Source organism: Ovis aries, chromosome 9 (genome assembly GCF_016772045.2).
Source record: "Ovis aries strain OAR_USU_Benz2616 breed Rambouillet chromosome 9, ARS-UI_Ramb_v3.0, whole genome shotgun sequence".
NCBI classification, from domain to species: domain Eukaryota; kingdom Metazoa; phylum Chordata; class Mammalia; order Artiodactyla; family Bovidae; genus Ovis; species Ovis aries.
Window position 1 is genome coordinate 53,581,676 of NC_056062.1, and position 15,735 is coordinate 53,597,410.

Here is a 15,735-nt window from a genome sequence, read left to right on the forward strand (position 1 = left end):
ATTTATAAAAATATAAGCACACAGTTGTTTATATATAATCTAGAATCTTAAAAAATCTATAAATGAGAAACCAAGAATCAGATATTGTTAGATCTAATTCATAAAGGAGGCATCATTCAACTTCAAAGATGAGTGATAAATGTAGAATATTTATATGAGTTTCTTCTTTATGAGGTTGACTGTAAAAGATACCTCTGATGTAAGACTGTAATACCGTGGTTCCCAACTTTATTGAAGCTTAAAATAAACACCATTTTTGGACATAAAATGAGAATCATTAAAAGGGAAGATGCTCTTTTTATAAAAATCTGATCTTCTCCATTTCTATTTCTATTTTTAATGATTTGGAGATACTAAAAAGCATTTCTTTTTTCTTCTGCAGTTGAACTGCAAGACTGAAATTACTAATTTTCATAAAATATCATGATCTTTAATGCAATGGATTAAAAATCCAGTTATATTTAAGAATACTCCTAAAAAGATACTTTTAAAATAATGCAACTAGACAAATCTAAACATATTATTAAAAATAAAATTTAAAACCTGATAACATTTGCAATTGATGATATGTATTTAAGTCAGTTGAAAAGAAAAAAAAAACAGATAAACATTTTTATAAAGGGGGAATAGTCGAATACAATATACAGATATATATCTCTAAGAATACAGTCAACAAAGAACAAAGGAAAAATGTCTTTGTCTTAAATCACTTATTTTTTGAGAGCTTGAAGCATACTGCCTGTCTGCTTTGGTCTAATGAAAGAGTGCCATCTATTGGATGACCTTGAAAAAGTGTTTAAATTTCATAAATATTATACATGAAAATAAATCAGTGGAGAGTCATCATTTTGGCATAATTTATAATGTGTCAGTCTTTGTCTATGTGAATGTATATACATATACCCAAGGCCTATGCTAAAGAAAGAACAAGAGTACTATACATTAATGTTGTTTTATAATACACTTACATTGTAGCAAAGGTCTTACAAATTATCTTGGAGAATTGTTGTCTGATGAAGACACTTAAGTTTTTCATTCAAATGTTTTATAAATTCGAGATTACTAACAAGCATCTTGTATTTCTTCATACATACCTTTGTTTACTTGTGCTTTAAATAAAGGAATCTAAAAATGTGAATATACGAATTTGTATTTGGACAAGAAGGATCTGTTTAAATCTTTCTCAAATTTGCATTGCATAGAATTTAAACCAAAAACAAAAGAAGAAAAGAAACCAGATTAGCTTGGTTTTTTAAAAGGCAATGTTCTTGTTTTATCTTTCAGCCCAAGAACTTGCCAGTCAAGATGAAAAACTTCTTCTAATGGAATCCAGCTTTAAGGCTACTCAAGAGCAGCTAACTGAGCAAATAGCAGAAACAGTTCGCCAAGAACAGAACAGTAGAAAACCCCAGGCAGAGCCGAAGACAGTGACAGAAGGGATTATTGCTTCTGAAGAAGAAAAAAATGATTACAAGTGAGTTGTTTTTCAGTCTTTCAGAAAGTTTTACTTTACAAACTGAAATCAAGTCAGTCCTTTTGACTTTAGTTGCTAAATGTTTAATTCTCTCTGTGTTGCAAAAGGTTCTGTGTAAATATTCTAGCTTGTTCAATATATTGTTCTTTCCAAAACAGATAAACTTTCAGTCTGCAACATTTCTTAACTGAAATGGCACATGTTGAAAACGGTAACTGTCTTATTCCAGATTCTGAATAATGATGTGGCAGTCAACTTTCTTGTTAACTATCAAGAAATGTTGAAGGTAAGATTCAAGGGAAAGAGTACACTGTGTTTCTTAGCACCTATCTGCCAATGGCATTCTCATCTTTCTCCTTTCAGAGTCCAAAGGTTACATATGGCTCTTGTTGCTTTTCTTTTTTGTTAAAGTAGCAGCTCTAAGCAAGACACTATTAAATTGGGAGACATTGAGAGTGGAAAATTTTTGATCAGACCATTGAGGCATGTAAGAAACTATGAAGAAAAGTAATAAAGACTTATGTTGTTCTGAAACATTCATGAAAGCTGTCCTTAGTGAAGCATCTAGTATTTAATTTCTGTTTTTATTATCTAAATCTTTATGCAATTACTTTATATCTCTGCAATGTTTTCAGATTTTGTCATTGGCAATTCAAATAAATATTAGTTTATTTTTCATTTTGGTGTTCTGATAATCAAGTATTCTATCATCTTTGTGGGTTTTTTTTTCTGTATTCATTCTCTTAGTCTGTTTTCAAAAAACAAATTGAAAGTAGCGTAGCCCAGATGAATCTCTCTCAGTCTCTCTCTTTCTGTTTGTAAAGAATTAAACTTTACTTGCTGAACTTGCTTGAATCGAGTAATTGCAGTTAGATAAAGCATCCACACCTGAAGTTTTTTCCCTTGTCACTCATACCTTTGACCAAAGTCCTGCAGCCAGAAGTAAATTTGGCCTGCTTTATTTGATCTTAACTGCTTTTTGGAAGTCATATTCTAAACTTATACTCCTTAATGCATATCTTGATATACCTATCAAAAGGCCTTCAAAATAATATATATAGTAAACATTTCTTTCTTGATTTGTAGTTTATAGTGCACATAAAATATAAAAACACATTTTTTGAAATTTATTCATGAGCAATTTATTTATGTTTTAATTCAATGATGTAATATTACAAAGCATTAAAACAATTATGAAATCTAGGATAACATTTTGTGTGCTTCTAAATAAAATCAAACCCTATAATAAACCCTGTTTGCCATTCATGTACCTTTAGTCAGATGCCAGGACACACACAACAACAAAAAAAGACACATTTAACGAATATTAAAAGGTAGAAATTGGTACCAAGGATTAAAAGCATATTGGGCAAAGTTTCTTTGGGAATGCATATAGTAATGCACTATTGTTATAAACATTATGGTGTCTTAAAAAAGCAATATTATATTAGGGGAATAATATGCCTAAGATGTGTTTATAAAATAAGAAATATATAAAAATGGTTGTGAACTCATATAAAACTAATGATAGTATTTGATGTTAGCATATTGCTATTAAAATAATGCCAACATTTTTTCTACAGTTAAATAGTACTATAAAGGCACATTATTCAGTATGCCCACAAAAATATAATTTTTGATCTAAAAACTGACATGCAGTGATCTGATTTCAGTCTTGAATTTTATAAGCAAATAAACTAGACAGTGATTCATCTAGTTAAATTATAATGAAAAATCAAACTTAAGTTCTCTATGTTTGATCTATATTTATCTACTTTATTTTCTAATATAGCTTCTTCATGAAATTAAGTATGATATTCTCTCTTAATGTGAAACTGCTGGCAAGGTATACAGACATTATCTAAGAGAGTATTTAAAATTGTAACTTCATGATTTCAAATCTAAATATTTGAAATGTTTTTTTCAAATATCTTAAAAATCATAAAATTAGAAATGTTATTAAGACATAAGAAAATGTTATTAAAGTTTATAGGGATTGATAAATGATCATAATCAAAACAGTGATGATTTCTTAGGAGGAACACATTTATCTTTCTTTTCAAATATAGCCTCAACATAGATTGTCACAGGATATGAGTACATGTTAGATATATGTGTCTATATGTTTTCCGTGATACATGGAAAAATACAGTATTGTTTCAATGTCAAATAAAAATCAAAACCTTTTTGGTTTAGCAAACAAAATATTCTGTTTATTAGTTTTGGTTTTTTTCCCACTCAATCGACAGGTGGCATGAATTGATCAAATTTACCAATTGATTTGGTTTGGGGCAGTGCCAGACACCATAGGATTCACCAGTCAAAAGAAAGAAAGACCATGTTAGGTGTCATAAGGCATGAAAGTATTATAGTTAGTTCCCTTCATCTGTCATCCCTTTATCTGGAAAACTCTGAATTTTGACTAGGAGATACAGGAACAAAATGTATGGAGGGTAAATTTAAGGTCTTGAGTAGCTTCTAGAGTTTATAATCAATATAGAATCTTTCTGCAGAGAGCAGATAATCACACTTAGAACAAAACATTCTGAGATTTTTATTTAGAAAAACAGCAACTCATTTTTGAAATTATAATTTTTTATTTTAGAAAAAATTGAATATTTCAAACATGATTTTTTTAAATGTGTTGGGATAAGTCATAAAAACAATCACTAGAATGTATATTTTAAGGGATCTGCTACAATTTGAAATATTTGTCAGTCAGGGTCCTGTATGTATCTCTCTAACAGTGATAATATATTCAAGTAACTGTTTGATAAGTTATCCCAAAGGTATTTCTTTCATTCATTTATTTTGGGAAACATTCAGAGTTAACCAGGTTGCTATATCACCTATATCTATTATTAGAGTAAGTCATTTCTTAACTAAATGTGAAACAGTTAAAAAAGAAACGTGCACAAAATTTGGCAATCAAAAGGAAGATGTTTTTAACATTAAAAGGTAACCCGTAAGTTATTTTCCATAGAGTTGAAGTTTTAAAGAACACATAGGATTTAGATTTTATTTTTCCCTTTCTCTTTTTGAAATAAATGTAGAGAACACATACCATATACTCAGTATAAGACTGTTACACTTGAAAGATTTGTTCTGAATGTCCAGTGGGAACCTGGAAATCGTAATAATTTGTAGTATCGATTGAGTGAAGCTATGCAGCTGGGGCCTCCAGTGAATAGACAGGAATAGACATTTTATTGATTAACTTTTACAGTCATATTTTCAAGACTCCACTGCAACATAATTTTCACTTCCCAGCTTTGTGTTGGTGCATCATGAAACTTGGATTCTTCTCTCTTAACATTTACCCACTTGAGGGAAAAAGTATGAAAGTATGGACATGTCTTGCCAGGGCTGTGATCTACAGAGATGCAAAACTTTCTGGAAAAATGATTTATCTCAAGCACTATTCCACTACAAACAGTAGAAAGGAAGTAACTGGTTGTAACAGTTTTTAAAAATACCATGATGGCAACTATTTAAAATTAAAATTCTTACTTTCCTCATTCTTTTTGTATTCGGGAATCTTAATTTTCCTATCCTAACTCCATCCATGTAACTATTAAAATGAAATATCTTGTGATGGCTTTGCTTTCATTCACATGTACTTTACGTCTCATTTAATGTAAGCCGCAGGAAAAAAAATTATTGTAATAATAGGCTAGAATTTAGTCTAAAATGAAAGCTGTTACATGCTAAATCATTTTGACCAATAATTCCAAAGTATGAATATATGACTATAGACCTATTGGACATATGCGCTATTTCTCTGGTCCTATGAGAGTTTTTAAAATTATTTGAGCAGAAAAAGACTGTATTTGCACAGGTGAAAATATTGCACATCTTCTGTGTATAGTCATATGATTATTTACCTCAGGATCTTTTCTGCTTGCATATTTGGCCTCTGAAATTGCAGATTTTATACTCTCATTTACGTACATGGAAATATTTCACTGCAATTTTATGTAACAGTTGATGACACAGATATTTAGATGTTAGATTGGATTTTAAAATCAGATTAAAAAAGATGACATCAATTTCTTTTTTTAACTCATCTCTGCGTTCCTTTTGTTTATGACTTTGAAAAATCTAATGTAAGTATAAACTGATCCAAAGACAAAATTCAGGAGCTTCATGTGACCACCCAGAGTCATGAAATGTAACTAAATTAGACCAAAAATTTAGCACAAGCTTTAATAGTTATGCAAGATAATTCATATTCCTTAATGTTTGTGTCTCATATAGTTAATTTTAAGAATTTTATATTTATTAAAATTCATGAATAATTAATATGGGATTTTGGTTATGAAATTCATAATTCGAATTAAGAGGCATTTTAAGGTTCTAATTTACTTCTATTTCAATCCAAAAAAATGAGTAAATTATCCTATCTTAATAGTGAGAGTGTGAAACAAAATTTTTTCTCATATTGAATATTCCTTTTTTTTGATATTCAGCAAGCTTATAGCTTTTTTCCTATTGAATTTCAGAAATACAAGTATTGAGAATTTGCTTTGATTTTTCTTCCAGGGAGTATTAATTTATCCTGTTGAAAGTCTTATAAACACTTTTATGTGCAAAATATGTATATAGACTGTGTCGGTTGAAGTTTCACACTTATCACAATTAACATAGCACATTAATGTGTGTCTAGATTTTTCAGTTACTCATCTGTATAAACAAGGCTGTGTTTTTTCTTCTAATAGAATAGATCTTTATTTATAATGTAAAGATATTTGAATAAAATATCCATGGTTAATTCTTTCCTACTTCACATTGAAAGAATGGACAGAATAACATATAAAGAATACAAGTTATTTTATAATATGCATGGATCTTGAAAGACTCTTATCTCTGTAATCAACTAGGTGTTTTAAAATTATTTTCCAAAATAAGGAATGCAATTAAGACGGATCTAGTAATAAACATAAAATACGAAAAGTCTGAATTGAGATTGATTTCAGCATAATCCTGTAGAGGAATCCCCACTTATTGATCAATTTTAAAGCTCATGCATAGCACTTAGAAAGATAAAGTAAGCAAGGTCAGATAATCAAAGCATTTAAATAGTAAAAACAGCAACTGCCACTGTAGACTGCTAAAATAAATCCATAATACAAATTGCTTTAGCAAAAAGTGGATGAGCAGCTGATCTTCCTATTGAACTCTGATACTGTTCAGTGACCACACTGGGAAAAGGATTGGGAGAAATGCCTTAAAGATCAATATTGAGTGAGATGTAGCAGGGATTCATTTTGAACATGAAAGCATTACAGGTGTGAGAGTACAGACATCTTCAGGAGAGATGCCATCAAGAGGAGATTGTTTAATACAGTTAAAAAATGCCATCTATGCCTGCTGTTCCCAAACCACACTCACAGAAAAGCTCTCTTAACTATTTCAAGAAATTGAATGAAGTTTAAAACAGCTCTCCACTTGAAAGTAGCGTAGGTTGACTTTATACTAAAATAGTGGTACAACTACTTAGCAAAGACAGTTAATATATCTCTATAAATAGAGTCTATGTAAACTTGTGTCACTAATACATATTTGAGATATCAAATAATTATATGACAGTGGTCTCCAGTCGTGTACAAAAGTATATAAATTAATCATAGAATAAGGGAAGGAAGAAATAGTTTTTGCAATTTTGTGAAAATGTACTACTGTTGTGAGTTCCTTTTTGAAACTTGTTGCAATTTGGGCAGTTTTATTTTTCATGAGTATTTGAATTCTATTGGCTAATTATATTCTTGACTGTAGAGAACAATCGGAATTTCCAGTATATAGATCTATGACTGACAGAATTAAGTTTAACAAACTTAGCTACTCTTATACAATTTGAGTTTAACTTCTACACTTAATGAGACATCTTCATGGAAACTAAATATGCACTAGCATAAATACACACAGTGTTATTGCATTTTGGAATAAAGTGGTTCTTCTATAATGCAGTTGAATTGCTTCTTACCTTTTCTTCAGGTTCCCATAGGGGTCATTCTTATGTCATTATCTGTTTTCATAGCTTCTGAATTCATCCACATGCTCATTACAAGAATGGTACTATGTCTTGATACGTTAAGTACACCAATAGGGTTTTCTGTACAGATATGTCTGTGGAATATCATCACAGTCTCCTAATAATCTGACTATAGTATTTAGAGCCTTATAATATTATTACTTCATTTGCAAAAACATTTCAATACTGAACTTCTCAAGTAAATAATATAAAACATTGAATTATTTTAATGTCTTTTCATCTGGAATAGAGAAGAATCTAAATAATGACTGGTTACAGACAGAATTTCAACATCAAAATGATTAGCATTTACACACTACTGAATATCAAATAATCAAGAAGGACCTACTGTATAGCACAGAGAACTCTACTCAATATTCTATAATAATCTATATGGTAAAAATATCTGAAAAAGAAAGGACATATGTATATGTATAACTGAATCACATTGTTGCACACCAGAAACTAATAGAAAATTGTAAATTAACTATACTCCAATATAAAGCAAAAATTAAAATAAAAAAACTAAAAATAAATTCTAACGTGAGTCAGAAGTATAAATAATGCTGTGATCAAATGTGGGAAAAAATAAGAAAAATGAAATATAAAAATCAGGCTGAGGCTTAAAAGTTGCATAACTTAGGCTTAGTTTTTCCCATTCCTTTCTTGCCATAATGAATGGTTATTTACAACTATTGTAGTCTCCATGTTTGCTGTATGAATTGCTGATAGCAGCAATTTTAATGGTAAAATTGTGGAACAATATTCATAGTTGTCAGAAAAAGGTCATTCTATTTGCATTCATTAGGAACCTGGAGGACTGCAGTGTGTGTTTCCTTTGGGATGTTGCAACTATTGATTTATATATAGCTGTAGGAAAAATTAATTAGGATTATATTTCACTTATTACTGCAGGCTGTGTAATAAGAAAGAAAACCATTTTTTGGTTAGAAAGTTGAACTGAAAAACCTAACTGGAATCATTGTTTCTTAAATCACAACTACTTTATCATAAAATTTTTCTTTTATAATCTGGCTAAAGGCTGAGTGCATTTATGGAAATTAAATTAGCACATTGAAAAATGAGTGTTTTAGTATATATCCTATAACAATAATTATAATTCAAATTAAGCCAAAGAGACATTTTCTCCTTGTTAATTGAAACTTTCCTTTCTTTAAGCAAAACCCATGTATACTTGTCTACTGAGTTTGCAAGCACTGAGATGTTATTGATAAAAGAAGTAAATCAAAAACCAGAGACCAAGATCAGGTGAATTCTCAAGGTTAAAAAACAGATTCCAGAATCAAAAGCTTTAGAAGTGTAACAAATGAGAAAGAAGTCTCTTTAATTTTTGCATTTTCAGTCTAAACCTGCTTATAATTAAGGTATCCTGTGCATTTAATGCATCAAATAAATATGATATATTTATATTTGAGAATATGTTACATTGATAATATCCTGTTAGTGTGATAATATCAGATTTCAGATTATTTGAAAAATATATTTGTCTCCTTTCTGTGAACACCCTGCATACTGCAAGTGAAAAAAAAATTGAATTCAGTTCTCCACATTGTTTATACGTGACACATGTTTGAGATTAATCAAATTGTAGTCACTTCTAATTAACAGCAGAGAATAATTTCAAAATGGGGCAAAACCAGATGACAAAAAATAGTTTGTGTGTGTTTAAGACATACTTTATGAATGGAAACACATGCTCATTGTGATGTTTCTAACTTGAAATTTTTATTAACTCAGCTATAATCTTTTAGATGCATCGCATTTTCAGAGAAACCCACTGCCTGGCCTCTGGTGGACACTTAGGCATAGAATCAGCATTTAGGGAAAAGCCAAACCAAAGAAAGGTAACTTGATGCGCCTATAAATGCTAAAACTAAAATACAGTATCAAAATCCTTTCATATTATTGGAAGTTCTGGGTTTTACAAAAAGGGCAGAGGTCAAAAGCAAAACAGTACAAATACAGGCTTCTTCTCTCTATTGTACAGATTAGACGTTGTTTAAAATTAATGACTAGGACTGAAAATACACTACTTCCCTCTCCAAAACTTTTAACATAGTTTTTCTTAGCTATGATCATAAGGATCTGCTCCTTAGTTCCTTAATGTACCTAGTAGAATGTAATTGGTAAACATTTTGTGCCTTAGTTCTTCAGTTCAAATATTTGGGGCCCCTTTGAGAGAAAGTATTTGAGTAATATGGAACTTTGTTTTTCCAGGGTAATAAGTAATATTTTCCACCATGACACATTTTGTATTCTGTTACAACAGTTATATGAGGTAATTATACCGAGATTCAGTGCAGGTCTTTGGCTTTTGTAGTGAATCTAACATTTCCAGTTTGTTTTCAAGCTAATGCCGTGTTGGACTAATAATGAGGTAACTAACTAAGAATTTTATAAAATCATGGAGGTCTAGGGCACAATTTTTGAATTACTTTCTTAACTAAAACAAAATGACCAGAACTGTATTTCTTAGGAAAATTTATTGATCAAACTATATATTGGCCCACAGTTTATTGAAAAGCTAATGTTTTAAAGGCATTCTTTCTTCGGGTTGTGGGGAACACAAAAAACAGCTAAGGTAGGGCTTTTTACCCTGAAGGGGTGTGCTGCAGTCCATGGGTCTCAAAGAGTTGAGCACAACTGACTGAATAACACACACACACCCATAAGCTAATAAGGGGAAGGTACATGATAAAAAAACATTCACAAACCTAGGTAATGTGTGATTTGTCCTTTAAATTGAAAAGCAAATTATCACAGTATTGAAATAATTGCCTCAGAAGGGGTAACTAATTAAAGAGGCAATCGTTGGCAACTGTCTTTTCAGATTGTATAAATATTTGATGGGATGTTTTGTTGTTGTTTAGTTTAGTCACTAAGTCATGTCCAACTCTTTGCAACTCCATGGACTGTAGCCCACCAGGCTCCTCTGTCCGTGAGATATCTCAACCAAGAATACTGGAATGGGTCGCCATTTCCTTCTCCAGGGGACCTTCCTGACCTGGGGATTGAAGCTGTGTCTCCTGCATTGGCAGGTGGATTCTTTACTGCTGAACTGGATGAGATGCTTACATGGACAAAAAGATTGAGAAGCAAAAACACAATGAGAAAGCGTATTTTGGCCTAGAAAATGGTAAGTGATTTTACTTTATAGAGAATAGTTGAATGCATAGAAAGGCAGATTGAAACCACATGGTAGATAGTCTCTATGCCACTTCTAGGAATTTGTAATTTGCTTAGAAGTAATGGGGAGATTTTCAAGAGTTATAATAGTCAAGGGCATATAATCACACTAATGTTAGAGAAGCAATGGGCTGAATCTGTCACCATTTTCTCTTAATATTTCAACTAGCTAATTCCTATTCATCCTTAAATATTGGTATCTAGGTCACCTCCCTGTGACTGCCTCTTCACTCATTCCAAACTGAATTATGTTAAATATTTCACCTTGTCTATGGGACCTAATGCATACACCACTATAGTAAGCATCTCACCATATTTTACCTATTGTTGTAATGGTAAGACCCATTTATCCCAATGGCTAGCTCTGGGTTCATTACTACCTTCCTGGACCATGATAGGCACTGCACTCTTTTAACTAACTTTTGGTAAACTAGTACTTAATGAAAGGAATGAACTTAGCTATGTGCCTGGTTCAATATATCATCCATCTCCTAGTAAAACACTCAGAATTGCTGTCCTGACTTCTAGCATGTATTGCAAATATCAAAAGAGGACTTGATTTTTTATCTAAGGGTAGTAACAATATTAGCCCTTGGCTGAGATATGGTCAGACAACTTATCCAAGTTTGAGAGAAATGGATTTGGAAAATGGAAGCTTTATTGACATAGATGAGAGTGGTAAATTGAAACAAATTGACACAGAAATGTATAGTAAGCCAGAGGGACCTGCATTATTGCCTTAAATATTTGGTGATGCTATGGTCTATATGTGTGTGTGCCCTCAAATTCTCAAGTTTAAATACTAATCCAAAGAGTGGTGGTATTAATAAGTGAGGTCTCTGGGTGATTATATTATAGGGGTACAGCCTTCATGAATAGAATTAGTGTTCTTATAAAAGAGCCCTGAGAAAGCTCCCTTGCCCCTTCTATCCTGTGAAGACATAAGAAAAAGGCAGTTATGTATGAAGCAAGAAGCAGGCTTTCACAAAGCATGAAATCTTCCAGTGACTCCATCTCTGATTTCCTAGCCTCTAGAACTCTGAGAAATAAAGTTCTGCCCTTTATAATCCATTGAGTGTATGGTGTTTTGTTATAATAGCCCAAAGTCACTAAGACAGGTGGGGAGAAAGAAAATAAAAGAGAGAAAAAGTAGAGTAGCTGATTGAAAGGAGTGAGGAAGGACCAAGTCCTCATGAACATGGACTTGAATTTGACGGTAGACGAAAGATAAAAAGAACATGGACAAGGAAGATACGAGACTGAAAGTGAGTCATTGGTGGCGCAAGTGTTCAGAACATGCAGCAGACATTTATGAAGTGTAAAGACAGACACTTACAAGGATATCTTCCACATCTGAGAGAAGATATGAGTGAATGATGGGTACAGATGTCAGGAAAATGAGAGTAGCTTTTGCAATAAAGTCATCTGACAGAATGAGTATAGCAGGGGTTTAGAGGACTGTAAACAGGACTGTCAAAAATGACTCAAACCATTGAGAATGGAGTGGAAAATGAGAAGGCAACATAAACTAATGTGTATGTGCTGAAGGTAAATTAGACTCATAAGATATTGAGGGGCAAGGATTACTGAGCTAAAGTGATTTTGAAAGTACCATATTAGCTTATTCAACAATTATCTCCTTAGATCTGGCTTTGCAGCTAACACCGATCCTATGTTTAAACGGTGAACAAAATAACTAAATCCTTGCCCTCAAAAAGGTTACATTCTAGCAGGGAGTCAGATAACAAAAAAAGAAAAAAAAATGTTCAATAAAATTATACAATGAGGACTGTATCTTTCTTGGGTTTTATAATTATCTTTTATTTTTAAATCTTTTTAAAATTTTATTGAAATATAGTTGTGTTAGTTTCTGGTGCACAGCAAAGTGATTCAGTTATATATATAATATATGTATATATATATATTTTATAAATAAATATGTGTATATATACACTTTTTAAGATTCTTTTCCATATAGGTTACTACATAGTATTGAGTATAGTTCCCTGTGCTATACAATAGGTCCTTATGTATAATTTTCTTTGTTATCTTAAAAAAGACTTTGTTGTTAGGGATGTGAAAGTGCTTGAATGGCATAGCATCCTCCAATTCTGGGAATATTTTTTCCTCAGAAATCCATCTCTTTGGATTTTATGATTTGCATTCCTTCTGAAGACTAGAAAAGAGAATATTTTAATATTTCTTTATAATAAAAGCCACAAAAACTTTATGACAATGATTGACATACCATTACAATACATACTCAAATCACATTTTCATTTTTATTTGTATTTTTTTATTCTCTTTTAATTTTGATGTAACTCTAAAATCTAAATTTTTCTTCTTTTCGCCATCCTCTTTACTGTTGATCTCATGGATTCACTTACAGAGATGAATCTAAAGTGTAAGAACCTGTGGACTATAGCACAGAAGTATTAAGGATTCTCTCTCCCTTGTGCTTCTTCTGCTCCCAGTAAAGTTAGTTTAATTTTCATGTTGGAATTCTATTTTTATCATTGTTGGCATTGAATCTCGTTACGTTCCTGGAAGCCTGCGCTGTCTTCTCCATCAGTTCAGTTCAGTTGCTCAGTCATGACATGAGCAACTTTGTGACCCCATGAATCGCAGCACGCCAGGCCTCCCTGTCCATCACCAACTCCCAGAGTTCACTCAAACTTATGTCCATCGAATCGGTGATGCCATCCAGCCATCTCATCCTCTGTCATCCCCTTCTCCTCCTGCCCCTAATCCCTCCCAGCATCAGAGTCTTTTCCATTGAGTCAACTCTTTGCATGAGGTGGTCAAAGTACTGGAGTTTCAGCTTTAGCATCATTCCTTCCAAAGAAATCCCAGGACTGATCTCTAGAATGGACTGGTTGGATCTCCTTGTAGTCTTACTTTGCCAACAAAGGTCTGTCTAGTCAAGGCTATGGGTTTTCCAGTAGTCATGTATGGATATGAGAATTGGACTGTGAAGAAAGCTGAGCACCAAAGAATTGATGCTTTTGAACTGTGGTGTTGGAGAAAACTTGAGAGTCCCTTGGATTGCAAGGAGATCCAACCAGTCTTCTCCATGGTCCATACATAAAACACTTGATCAAAGATAGGTTCAAACTAGTGGTGTCTGCTCTTTGTCTGGATTATTCTTGTTTTGGATTAAGACAACAGATAAACCAAGGCTAACTAGATATCTCAAGAGAGCACAGAGAATCTATTCATTAATCAAATAATTTAATGTCAAAGAATGACAAATGATAAATATAGAACTTAGAAAGGGTTTAGACTTTCCTGTCACAGTCAACAGCAAATGTTTCTATGACATTGTTCCTAGCCTATCTAATTGAGAACGTTCTTTCAGTTGCCAATATACCTATTGCTTGCGCTTCCCATGTAGCTCAATGGTAAAGAATCTGCCTGTTAATGCAGGAGACTCTGGAGATGCAAGTTGAATCCCTGAGTCAGAAGATCCCCTGGCATAAGAAATGGCAACTCACTCTAGTATTCTTGCCTAGGCAATCCCATGAACAGAGGAATCTGGTGGGTTACAGTCTATGAGGTAACAAAGAGTCAGACACAACCGAATGACTAACACCTTGGAAATGGAGTTCCATGTATACCTGGTAGACATTTAACAGAGCTAAGACTCTATGATACTTTGAGAAAAATTCTGAATATTCACTCTCCAGTGAATTTTAAATTTAAGGTGTAAAATGATGTTCACAAATACATTCTCAAAATATAAAATATATATTGATGCGCTTGTTTATTAAGTCCAAGAAAAGATTTGGAAAGATGAAATTAAGGCTCTTTTTTTTCTCCAATCAAAATAAATGACAAACAACACAACAAAAAGAAAAAAGTGCAAAGACTGTAGAAGGTGTCTGGCTGTGAAAATCACTACATTTGTGCATATGACTTCAATAAACTGATACTTGGCCTAAAATCCAGTATGTCTGATACTGCAGTTTTGCTTGAGACAAGACACCTGGGGAAAACTTGAAATACTGAAATGGGAAGGAAAAAATAAGGGAGATTCACCCTGTCCTGCTATGCTGAAAAAACCTGACACATTTAAGGTTGCAATGGGACCACAAACTGTTTGCAGAAAGGATTGTAACTCCACTGGCAAAATGGACCAAAGGTGAATTTTAAAGCCCCCCCCCCTCCAAAAAAACAGTCAAATCATCAACTGTTGGTATTTTCGAGAAAACAAGTAGGCAGGGCTCTATTTTTTTATTTTTTTTGAAGTCCAGATAGTGCTGTGCTGTCATTATAACTTAACAAGGCTGAGTGTGTTTGCTTGTGTAAAATACTTTTCAGGAAAATTTGCTCTTATTTTCAAGTTACGCACTTGAATAAATATACATTGCTTTGCCTAGATTTATTTTCCTTCTAACAAATTAGTCAGGCTTTCTGGTCTAATGTCTTATTGTAAACAACATTTTTTTTTCTTTTAAACAAACAGGAATTTGTGAAACCTTGCCCCTGCCTTCATAGGAATGGATTGCTTATTAGGACCCCTCTCCTGCTCTCTCATCTTCAAGATGCTTTGTGCTCAGTGAGCACAGAAGTTAGCTTCTGTAACAAGTGAAGATGCTTTAGGAGAGGACTACTTTCTATGGAATAGCTTTCTTTTTTTTTCCCTGATGAATCTGGAAGTCTCACTCTAATAAAAATTATGTATTTATTTATGGCTGATCTGGGTCTTATTGTGGCATATGGGCTTTTCCTAGTTGTGGTAAGCAGGGGTTACTCTTCCTCGTCATATACAGGCTTCTCAGTGTGGTGACTTCTTTTGTTGTGGAGCAGGGCTTGAGACTGAGGGCTCAATAGCTGTGGCACACTCATTTAGTTGCTCCGCATCATGTGGGATCTTCCCGGATGAGGGATCAAATCAGCTTTGGCAGGGGGATTCTTAACCACTGTACCACTAGAGAAGTTTTCTTCCCCACTTTAAAAATTTTTGTGGAAGTATAGTTGATTTACAATGCTGTGTTGGTTTTGGGTGCACAGCAAAGTGAGT

General features: G+C 32.7%; 1 long non-coding RNA gene across 1 annotated transcript; it reads left to right on the forward strand.

The window, feature by feature from the left end:
- The first annotated feature begins 1,365 nt into the window (after nt 1-1,365).
- LOC105613955 (uncharacterized) lies at nt 1,366-15,399 on the forward strand. Its single transcript, XR_001042742.3, has 3 exons — nt 1,366-1,474; nt 10,565-10,662; nt 15,178-15,399. It is a non-coding gene; the product is annotated as an uncharacterized LOC105613955 (long non-coding RNA).
- Nucleotides 15,400-15,735: the final 336 nt, after the last annotated feature.